Here is an 11,405-nt window from a genome sequence, read left to right on the forward strand (position 1 = left end):
ACCCCAAGGATGCTCTGCAATCCTTGCGTTGTCCTGCTTTCAACAAGAGGTTTCCACAAAGGCTGCCATTAGCCTAGGGAAGCCATTTTCCTTGTGCTGCCTCCACAGCCAGAGGGAAGAGATGGGTTCCCCCAGTTGGCCCTGCGAGGGGAAACCTCAGTTGGCTGCTTTTAATTAAGCCTGGAGAAATCCAGCTGAGGCAACTTGTGGAGGTTAAGCAAACATTAATCTTTATGAGTATCCCCCTCAGCACTGTCCTCCCATACTGGGTTCATTTCTTTAAAGGGATCCAAGTGACATATTAGCATGTTCTTTACACATCAAAATAAAAAAGAGTTTGAAGACAATGAAATGTTAGGGGGACGGACTGAGGTTTTTGGTCTGATGGTGGATTTTTGTCTTTTTTTTTTTTTTTTGGTTTGGTTTGGTTTACAATATATTAATAATTTAGACATGAAGATAAATTCCATGTTTGTCTTGGAGAGGCACAGGATAGAGGCCAGAAAAATGTGAGTTTAGTTTCTAGGTCTCTTTGACTTCTACTGAGACCTTTAAGCAAAGTGCTGTGGTATGTCCCATTCCACAGGCAGGGAGCTGCAGTAGAGTGCTGGGACTTCCCTTCGGCCTGCCTTTGCCTTGCCAAGAGAAGCTGTTTGGCCTTTGGGTTGAACTGGTGTGTGACTGGGAGCAGCTTCTCTGTGCTGTTGTGACAGAAGTACCCTGGGGGTCTCATCTGCAGTTAATTCCGTATTAAAGGCATTTCTAAAACCTGTGGATCTTTGGCATGTGGGCATGTGCAAGTCTACCGAAATGGAGGCATGAATAACAGGTGGTTGCAAGAGCAAGTTCCCCTGGCTTTCCATCCTGAGTCCAAATCTCTCCTAGGAGGCACTCATTCTACCCCAGGAATGGTGGCTGCTGGGACACGACAAGCTGTCCAGGCCAAGAAGCTGCAGTTTTGCTCGGGTGGAGATGATGGGGATGCCTGCAAGCTTAAACTCCTTGTGCTCTGGCTCAAAGAGGGCATCGCCTGAGAATACTTTTGGAGACCGTGGTCCTGTACTTTAGATAGCTGAGAACTCTTGCATCGACACCTTAGTCTGTTTAATCTGATCGATGCTCTCACCTGAACTAAGTTTACCTGCTTGCACCCGTGCAGCTTTTCAACTGTCATTACCCAGTGAGATAAATAGGATGTGCTTAAATCAGACCACGTAGGCTGAACCCACCAGCTTGGAATTGTGTCGCTATTGGCTTGCCTGAGATCTAAACCTCTTGCAGATGGTCTGTGGTTCCTGACTGTATAAATAGCAGGAAGCTGGCTGAAAGTGGGTGTGGTGCACAGGACATTTTTCCTCCCCTATGTAAAAATGACTTTGAGCAAAACTGGGAGCTTAAGTAAAACACCACCCACGGGCTCTACCAGCTTTCATCTTGTTAAAGCTGTGGAGAAGATTTCCATTCCTGGTAACGGGAACACAGAAGAACTAGGAAAAACCTGCGGACCAGAGAAGCTATTGCATTCATCCTCTGAGCAGACTTTGTTACAAGGGAATTTCAGACGTCAGCGTGAATATGTGCGTAGCTGTGATGGGTGAGGGGCGGCTGTTCCAGGCTTCATCACTGGTGTCAGCGCAATGCTGAGAAATAAGGAATGATCAAGTACGGAGGAGTTGTGAACTCTCTGATCTTTGATTGAAACATGTGCCTGAGAAGGTGCAAATACAAAGGTGATCCACCATGGCTGCTGCACCTTGGCCTTGCTGAAGTCAGTGGAAGTTCCTAACACCGAAGAGCTTAGAAAGGCATTCCTGAGCACTGCAGTCTGCTGGTCTGTTAGCTTGTGCTCTCAGGAGGAGCATCTCTCTTTGGGAAAAATAGTAAAATGACTGTTGTTGCTGCTTTCAGGACATGATGTTTAGTGAGCCAGTGCCACCCTCATGCATAGATGTTTGTGTCTAGATGAGCTCTGCATTTTGAGTGCAGCATGCTCGTCTCTGTGGAGGGCCAGGCTCATGCCAATGAAGGTATTCAAAAGCCTTGTGTTCATCTCTTTGGTAGCCATAGCCTGTCAGAGCAGCAATAAGATGCTGTGTCTGACAGGCGGGAGATTGGCAGTGATGAAGACTTCTGCAGTATTAACTCTAGACAGAGTTAACAAACAGCATGTTTGGCCTTAGCACTAACTGCAGGAAACCCTGGGTAGAGCCCATCCAGCTTAGCAGCCCAGAGCTTTTTTCCAGGCAAATCTGAGAGCTCATTTTCCTTTAGATCAGGACCAAATAGTGCAAGGTAGTACAAGGAACAGTGCCCCTTTCCTTCCCAAGAGCTCACTCTGGGCCATAGGTACCAGAAGCACTTTGCCAGCTGGAGCTTGCATGCATCAGTCTCTTATCTGCGCTTGGCCTGCAGCTGAAGGAAGCTTTCCTGTGATGTTGTATCGGGACCAGCTCCTGCATGTTTTCAAAGCACAGGAATGTTTTCATCCAAAACTGATGCAGAGCGGCTTGCAAGTCTTCCCAAGCACTGCAAGCCTGATGCCTTGTCCTACTCCACCACCGTGGCTGGCCCTGTTCCTGGTGAAACCTCAGGCTGAGCCATTGAGTGAGGCTGCTCCTCAAGAGCCTCCTGGGATGCCCTCATCCCCTTGGACCTCCCTCCCGTCAACTTCATAAGCAGGGGTATTCTGAGTAACTGACTGCTGTGCTGAGCATGAGGGCTGTGAAGAGAAGGAAGCTGAGTTTTGCAGCAAGATGGGGGAGGAAAGAGCCTGCTGCTCATTGAAATAGTTCTCAGCAGGCAGTATCACCATGGAAGAACCTCCTCAAGTCCCCTTTGTCCCCCAGAGTACTGCATGGGGCAGGAGGGCTCACACCCTCTTCACTCATTCCAGGGCTAGAAGAGACTTTCTGACTCTGGTTCAGGCAATGAATCAGATATGTAAAAACTATTGAGGACTCCAGGCACAACACACGCTGTAACATCTTCATCCATCTCCTCATCCCCCCTTTCACAAAATGATTGCCATCAAGGGACTGTGCTATTTTCTTTTCTTGTTTTTAGCTATGTAGGCACAGGAACCATGGGTAAGGAGCTGGGAAATGATGGTAGCAGCACTGTTTCTGTCTGTATAATCACTCATGGCTCTTACTCAGCTAATTAAAACCAAATCCCCTCTAGCTACCCTGAAAAATGTAAATAACATGTATTAAAATATTGTTCTGTGGTACAACCAGCACTCAACTTACAGAAAGGCTGTTACAAAACGGGGTTTTTCTCGCAAAGTGGATGGCTGCAAATCAAGCAAATGCCATGCTTTCTTCATGAAAGCACTAAGCTGAGGACAAACAGAAGAGTGTGCAATTAAAAATGCATGAAATGCACAAACAGCTGGGAGGGACCAAGGCTATCTGAACACCTTCCTACTGTCCTTTTCCTGGCTTTGGAGCTAGCACTCATACACAGCTGTGGTATGTGCAGCAAGACAAGGGTTTTCCAAGGGCAGTGTGTTCTTAGCATGAGTTGCAAGGAAATAGAAAGGCAAAGCACATTGAAGCAAGGGAAAAAACTTTTGATGAGGCTGAAAAGAATTCATTCTTGAACCTCTAAATAAATGCACAATGTATGTTCAAGGGCTTTGTCATAAAGTAATAAAAAGGTACAAAATGTGAAAGGGAAGAACAAGGTTGAGTCCAAAGTAAGGATGCACAGCTTCGATGTATTCACATTTATATCAGAAAGCAGGAATGTTTTGTAGAAGCACAAAATGAGCCCTGGGGCAATAGCAAGCAAGTGAAGCATCTTGGTTGCTCTGTGCACCTGATAAAGGCACTGAAGAATAATTCTGATGTAGTTCTCCTTGAACTGTGCCTATTTAAGTCTAGCTAGAAAGGTCTCAATCCAACTTATGTTGCCTTATTCTTTGCTGTGTTATTAGGTTTGCAGTTTCACACTTTGGCTCAGCATGGGCAATACCACACTGTCAGGCCTGAGAAATGCTCAAACTTGTAGATTAATATTTGTAAGCAATCCATCTGTCCTAGAGAAGGTTGATTTTTCCACTCTTTGCCAAAATGCAGCTCTGTGTAGATGCAAGGGTTGGCTGTCCTGTGCCTGCCGAAGCATCTGCGGGAGCTGCAGCATTCTGTACCTGTACTTGCAGCAGCGCTGGCTGATCGCAGCGACTCCTCAAAGAAGGAATCATAGAATCATTTTGAGTTGGAAGATACCCTTAAAGGGCATCTGGTCCAACTCCCCTGCAATGAACAGGGACATCCACAGGTGGATCAGGGTGCTCAGAGCCCCGTCCAGCCTGACCTTGAGTGTCTGCAGGGACAGGGCACCCACCACCTCTCTGGGCAGCCTGTTCCAATGCCTGATCACCCTTATCCAAAAGGAATCCAAACAGATGAGGAGAGGTAGCAAAATAAGTGAGAAGACCAAATGGTTATCGAAGATGTAAAATAAATTTAAAATGTTTGAAATGTGGGAAGCCAGTGCGGGCTCAAATATAAAGTAAGAGGAGAGCTGTTGGAGAGAGGGTCTGCAGAGAAGCACACAGGCTCAGAGGGTCTGCAGAGAAGCACACAGGCTCAGCGGGCAGCAGCTGCAGGGCTGTGAACAAAACAGCAACTGGAGCATGAAGAATTTGCCTCCTCTTCCTCGGCTGCCACGCCTCAGGCCTGGTGTGTGCAGCGGCCCACCTCAGTGCTCTCAGGCAGCCGGCGCCCGCCTGCGGAGACTTCAGACAGGGACGGAGTGAAGGACTGAGGGAAACCAGAGCCATAACCCATCGAGGGGTGACAGCCTCAGTGAGCTGCAATGGCATCCTCCTGCCCACAGGAGCTGGAGGTCTCCAGGCCCTGCACCGACCACCTCCGAAAGCACGAGCACCACCTCTGTGTTGGTGGAGGTGCTGTGGGGTCAGGGCCCCTCTGAGGAGGAGAGAACCAGGGTGAGGATGTACCTGTACATTTCTTTCCTAACTGATGGGCAGCAGTGCAGCATGCACCTTTGAAATGCTAAGATAGCAATGGATCTGAAAGCCTGCCCAGATGGCAAGTGACTTAAGCAGGGGTCTCGTGTGCGCTGGCTGTTTGGGAGTTCAGGTGTGTAACTCACCCTCAGAGACCAGACATGAGCTCAGCCCACAGCAGACAGACGTGCAGGCTTTGCCAGAAAGGTTATTCTGCCCCGCAAGGCCAGAGCCACATGTGCCACTTTACATTTGAAACAGCTTATCCCACACCACAGCCGGCATCACTTCACAGCTGAACTGACCCGAGGGCACAGGAAGAAGAGGAGCCTCCAATGGAAAGAGCCTCCCGGCCCCATCACCTGTTCATTTTCATTCTGTCCAGCCCACTGTGTCCAGGTCTGTTGTGAGGGCCATCGGCAGCACGGCACAGGTTTGTTCTCTTCCTGCACTAAAACCTTCAGTGCAGAATGCACAGCCTCTCCCTTTCACATGGCTGTCACATCCACTGTCAGTGAGGGCAGTGCTGCTCTGGCACCTGCTCTGGGGTGAGAGGTGGGAGGAGACAGGCAGCCTCCACCTGCAGGATTCTCCATTCCGGCTTCTGTTATTGTGCTCAGACATAAATACAACTTCAGAGCATTCATTGCATATAGGGGACATTTATCCACCCAAAGCACGGAATTCTCTGACCCAGTGGTGCTCATGAATCAAGTCTGCCTTGCTTATTTAAAAGGCAATTTCTGCTCTCTGTTTTGAGCAGGCTGGCAGGATTTGGGTGGGCAGGTAAGTACTGAGCCTACGTACTATGGTTGGCGATGATAGGAACCGAATCATTTATAAAGGGTTTGGAAACATTAAAGGTGAGAGCAAGTGCTTTACATCTTATTTTCTTTGAGTCATCACATCGTGTGACCTCAGTTTCAGCTTCTTATTCAAAAGTATCAGAAACACAGGCACGAATACCATTGCCATCTTACAAGCAGAGCAGAGCCACAAGTATTACTGTATTCCTCTGTCAAATCAAGAATCACAGCTTCTGTCTTGTTCTACTGTTAGGAGGTGATTCTGTGTTCCGTGAAAACACTGGCCTGAGATGTTGCTTTCTGGCCTCAATCCTGCCCTGTTCAGTGCTCAGAATTTGCTCTACAACCAACAAGAGGCCCCACAGAGTAAGCTGCTCACAGGAATGCAAGCTGTGCAAAGCAGAAGTAATGCCAGGTAATAGCTGTCAGTTGGTTTTCTCTTTCTCTTATCACTCACTTTCTCATACATCCTGGGCATCCTGTATTGGTGAATAATTTGGGGTGTCAGAGCTGGCAAGTTTTATGCCCTTCTTACTAAGTTACATCATATACAATTTAAACCAGATGTTTTTCAGCAAGTTTTAGCAATCTCCAGTTCCTTAGCAGAGAATATCTGGGGCTTGCTTAGCATGCTCTCAGCAGAACCCACCTGCACAGGTGCAGGCACTGATTTCTTCCTTCTACAAAGGCTAATCTCTATTGGCTTGAGCCACCCTAGGCAGGTGGTCATGCTGGTCAGATTCATCTCACAACCCTAGAGCAAGAGGTGGTCTCTATGCCAGCTTCCTGATAAAAGGCCAGGTGTTGTTGCTAGACACAACAAGGCAGCTCACTTTCCTGGAACAGGATGTTCTCTACTTTATTATCTGTGATCCTACGGCTATGCATGATGTTATGCATGGTCCTACAGCTCTTTCAGTCCTCATGTAGAGTGGATGCTGTAACTCACTTGAAGAATGCTTTGGAAGGTGTCTTCTTATAAGCTCTTCTTCTTTTTTTTTTTCATGGTACATATACTATGCAGTTTGTTAGGGTTTAGTATTATTTTTAGTTTTCCGTGACTGGTGTTACCACAGGCTGCCTGTGGTACCTGATGGGTGTGGGGACTCTGCTTTCTTCTGTGCATTTAAGGTCTTAAAAACACATGGAGCTGGAAGCAGTGATGGTGGTGGATTACGTAAGCCTTGGAGGGAGGTATATTGTTGCAGAGCAGATAGGCAAAAGGTTGTGGGGACACTGCTAAGCACTGGGATATGGTGGGTGTAAAACCAGCACAGAATAATCCCAACTTTAAGGCAAAGAGTGGCAAGAGCATGGAGCAGGGGCTTAGGAGGGGACCCTCATGGCACAGCAGCACAGTATTTACTAGAGCTAAATAGGCTGCTGCTAAGGACAAAGAGACCTATGCAGGAAAGTGGACTATGGCAGTGAGCTACTTCAGAGTCTGTCCCCAAGACACTGAGTCTCTGGCATGTAGTACTGACATGTCACACCCAACACCCCGATCTGTTTTGGGATAGACAGAGAGGTGACACTGCTTTCAGCTGGCCTCTGGGATTTAGTGGTTGTTATTTGTCTCCCAGCACAGCCCCAAATACTGTTTTCAGAGCTCCAGCTGGCAGCTACGTGCTGACTGACAGTAAGGAGCATGCTGGGAGCCCATTGGCCGCAGCTTATAAAAGGAGCTTTAAAGGGCTGCTGCTGCGCTAAAGAATGGCACATACAACCCTCCCTCTGTTTTGTAGACCTGCTATGAATGGCTACTTTACAGCAAGATGTGTTTCATAGGTTAGGCTTGGCCCAGCCATTCAGGTGAGAAGCATTTGAACACTCTGCACACACACAGCTGGGAAACACCTGGGCCTTTGCAGCACATGCGTCTCTGTGTTCTGGCCACCAGTGCATCCTCACGCCAGAGGGCTGCCTGGAACCAGGGCAGGTGCGAAGGAAGATGTCTGGAACCTTGAGCTATCTTCCCTCTCATTCAAGCCATTAGCAAAAGGTCTAAGCAGGAGAGCTTTATCTCTTCCACAATTCTGGTTTTGATTTCGTGGATTGAATAAGATGATTTCCCAATAGCTGTTCAACTTTGAGTGCAAAGAAGGTTCGGTTCAAGAGGTCACTTTTGTAGTTATCCAAAGTCAGCCATTTATCCTACCTCCATCCTACAGATAAAGAAAAGCAACCAGTAAACATTGCTTTTGTTTCTGAAGCCTGGTGTTAGGACTAGCTCAGCCACTGCTAAGGGTAGTTGTCTTGACAAGAAGAGTCACTTATCCAGCCAAGGACAGAGATTTATTCTGACAGCATGCTTAAAATAGCATCTCACAAGCCACACTGCTAGCTGGTTTTAGAAAGGCCAGTTTTTGGAATGTCTCTGACTGACCAGTTCACGATGCTGTAAATTGCAATCACATTGCTTAGCTGTTTTTTGAAAAGTGCCCATGCCTGAAGGGTGGTGCCAGGGCACCTCATGCAGGTTGCTCTCTGCAGCTTTTCCAGAAGCCCCCAGGGCTCTTTAGAGGGGCAGGAACTCATTTGGGGCTCCATCACCCAAGTTACTCCCCAGGCACTCACCCATATTTCCTGTGGACCTGGGTGCCCCCTACATCCCGCAAACTTCAGGGCACTGCTGCTTGGCTGGGACCCCAAATGAGGTCTGGGGTGCTCAATCCCATAGAGATTATGTCCCTTTCCCATGGCAGCTCATCAGCCTTAAACCTTCCCATGTAAGGCCTGTCACCCCAGTCCAAGCAAGAAAGAGAAAAGCTCAGCTGGTAGGCTTTGCACATCTTCTGGGGAGAAGCAGACAAGCTGCAAAACACCTCCTCTGGCCTTACAGGATCAGTACCCCAATATACCCCTCCCCTCATGTGCCTACTTGTGCTGGTGCTACCTTCTTGGTGGTCTCTGCATCAAAGGGCCAGTGAAGACAGAGAAATTTTCCCACTGGCCCTAAGATGTCTGTCCGATCACCCTGTGCCTCTGCAGCACACTGCTCGTGCTGCACATAAGCTCTGATGTGCCCTGGAGGCAACAACTGGGTCCTTGTCTTCTTCGCATGCCATAATTTGCAATACGAACAGGGAGTCAGCCCTGCGGGAAGTCACTAAGGGTAGATGTGTGTCCTGGTTTGTTTGTTTAAGTCCTTCACCCCTCTGTACAGCTAGTCCCTGAACCATGAACAACCATTTTGACATTCAGCTCGCTTTTGAGGCTTTTGTGATCAACATCAAATTTGCCTGAAGCTTGCCCATCCTGCTTCTGTCCTCCCCCTATCTACATAGGTTTGTGAGCAAAGACTTTCTCTTGGAAAGTCTTTCACCTTTTCTTATCTTTCCATTTTCTGAACAGAATGCATCTGTCCTGAGGAGCTGAGTGGCTCCGTCAGCCTTCCCACTTTCTCCACCTTCAGTGTTGCTTTCTCCCTGCCTGCCCTATTCCTCTGTCTGCCCTTGGCGTGGTTTTTAGAGGATGTTAAATGTCAAATTTGGTTGATTTGTTGCAGTCCAATTAGCTGATTCAATCCAATTAAGCTATCTGAAGTTATCTGTGTAATGTGGTGGCTTTGTTAGCCAACTCCATTCCCTCTCACCCTTGCGAAAGTGTTTGCCTCCAGCTCCTCCCTCAAGATCTCAGTGGTAGATTTCCACATGGTTCTTGGCTGCTTTTTCAAAGCTCGTGATCGGGGCTCCAGGTTCTACAGTTTCCTTCACGGACCATCTCCTCCCACTCACCTCCTTCCCCTGGTTAGCCCAGGCCACCCACAGCTCTTCTTCCTCACCAGGTGACTGTAAATACTCTGCTGGTCTTTGGCAGCTTGGCGATAAGGTCAGTGTGATGCTAGCACCTCATGAGGGGTTATGAGCATGCATTGAGCTTAGTGTGGTTTGTATTGCTATCCTCTGCCTTGCTTTGGCAAATGGAAAGCTCTGTCCATAGAGAAGAGTGTTTTCTCTACATTTTCTGTGGCTCCCTACAGACAAAGTCCTCCAAGTCCCTACAGACAAACTCCTCCAAGTTTCCTTTCCTAGGGCTACTTGTGTGTTTTGTTGGTTTCATTCTTCAGTTAGCTCCTCCTTGATCTGGAAACAACTGATTTTTTTCCTGAAAAATAATCTTGTGGGCCTTTGTTCTGTCTGCTGGTACTGATAGTCAAAAAGAGATGTCGGTGGGAACAGACCTGTAGGCTAGAAGGTCTCCAGGGAGAGGATCATAGAATCACAGAATATCCTGAGTTGGAAGGGACCCACAAGGACCACCAAGTCCAACCCCTGGCTCCACAAAGCACTACCCAAAATCCAAACTCTATGTCTGAGAAAACTGCCCAAACACTCCTTGAACTCCAGCAGCTTGAAACTCCACTTGACACCAGGCCTACGCAACATTCTCTGAAGCAGTTCACAACTTTCATTTTCCTAAAGCATACTCCAAAGTTGTCCGTATGAAATTCAAAGTTTCTCCCCACACTGTTGGGAAAGACAGACCTCTTTTGGGTTTCCAAATATTTAGCCTCCAGTTTTTGAAGTGCCTCAAACGACAGCATAAGAGGAGATGATTTTCTTGACAGGAAACAGCCTGGCAGGCAGAGGGCTGATCTTCTTAATGGTGTCTTCAAATCGCCTTAATATAAATCCTCATAGAATAGTCTTATTGGCTTTAATAGGGATGAAAGCAATAGCACTGCAAAGAAATGAGTAGTGTCTTTGAAGCTGCGCTAAAGGTTTTTAAACAGTAATATAAAATTATCTTTTTTTTTTGTTGTTATAGAATTTGAGCAAACCCTGAAGAATTTAAGAGAATTATGCTCCTCTTAAGGAATTTGACACGTCAATTAAAAACTCATCAGAAAGGTTATTATTCTCTGTGAAGCCCTGATGACTTTACTACTTAGGCGAGATACAAATGCTCTGCTTTGTTCCTAGGTGAGAGAAGCAGTTTAGAGGTCTGCTGTCATTGATTCTCACAACTTCAGTGCTGCACTGAGCACTTCTCCTTGGCAGCATGAACAGAACCTCATACCTATCTTCAATATTATCAAACTTTGCTGGCACTGTTTATTTGTAGCCATCTGCCGTTTGGCCTAAATCATAACATAAATACTATGTTGCTTTACCAATATATTTGCTTTAAACTACCGGTTCTGTGAGCATTTATGCCTTCCAAAAATTCTTATGCTGTTACTCCTACAGACGACTGGCACACGTGGTCCTCATCTGTGGATGAGAGCTTTGGGTTAAATGTTACACCATAGCAAAGCCTTATTTAAAATTGTATGTCAGTCAACACTTTTATTTTCCTGAAGGAACTCCTGCTAATTTTTCAAAATCCTCTGGACAGGCATTTGGCCAATAAAGCAAATTTTCAACCGACTTAAGTTGTAAAAAGTGTTTTGTAGTGAAATCTTAAAGTGAGAACAGCTGCCCGGGTTTGGTTTTGACAGCTGCTCTTCACCTCACAAGAAGCCTATTTGTGTTTGTTTATTCATTAATATTGAAGAACAACACAATAGGATCAGATGTCGGAGCTGACAAATGCCCTACTTTTCCTGTGTTGGTGCTTGTGTCTCAGCATTCATAATATATGTATGTTTTGTATTTAAAAATCCCTTGTGGTTAGCTTTA

The sequence above is a fragment of the Numida meleagris genome, chromosome 1, assembly GCF_002078875.1.
Source record: "Numida meleagris isolate 19003 breed g44 Domestic line chromosome 1, NumMel1.0, whole genome shotgun sequence".
Classification (NCBI taxonomy): Eukaryota; Metazoa; Chordata; class Aves; order Galliformes; family Numididae; genus Numida; species Numida meleagris.